The sequence below is a fragment of the Seriola lalandi genome, unplaced genomic scaffold, assembly GCF_002814215.2.
Source record: "Seriola lalandi dorsalis isolate HSWRI2012SDOR001 ecotype SW California unplaced genomic scaffold, Sedor1 jcf7180002054584, whole genome shotgun sequence".
In the NCBI taxonomy this organism is placed as follows: domain Eukaryota; kingdom Metazoa; phylum Chordata; class Actinopteri; order Carangiformes; family Carangidae; genus Seriola; species Seriola lalandi.
The window spans coordinates 2,093,875-2,094,276 of NW_019525137.1; the positions used below are offsets into that span (position 1 = coordinate 2,093,875).

Below are 402 nucleotides of genomic sequence, written 5' to 3' on the forward strand. Positions count from 1 at the left end.
GGAGAGAGAGAGAGAGAGAGAGAGAGAGAGAGAGAGAGAGAGAGAAGTGGCAGCCTCACACACTATACACACACTCTGCAGCAAATTGCATGATTACCAAGATAGGCCGCCTTGAAATAATTCAATCCATGACAAAACCTAATTACTGGCAGGTAATACCCTGTCAACTTTAATGCATCTCATCACTCATAATGGCGCGGAGAGCATTTTATGACCCATCTCATTATCGCTGCATTTTAGGCTGGAGCCGCATGCCAACTATTAACTTGTCAGGCTGTGGACTGGAACACTGCGAGGTGTGTGTGTGTGTGTGTGTGTTTGTGTGTGCGCGCGCGCGCGCGCGCCCGTATGCAAGTCGTGAGGTAGTGGTGGAAAAAGGGTGGTGGGGAGGTGTCGGGGGGG

The 402-nt window shown here is 50.7% G+C and overlaps 1 protein-coding gene across 1 annotated transcript in view; it reads left to right on the forward strand.

The window, feature by feature from the left end:
* The window catches only part of lmo3 (LIM domain only 3), a 52,213-nt gene that overhangs the window by 925 nt on the left and 50,886 nt on the right, over positions 1-402 (forward strand). The gene's annotated exons all lie outside the window — the stretch shown is intronic.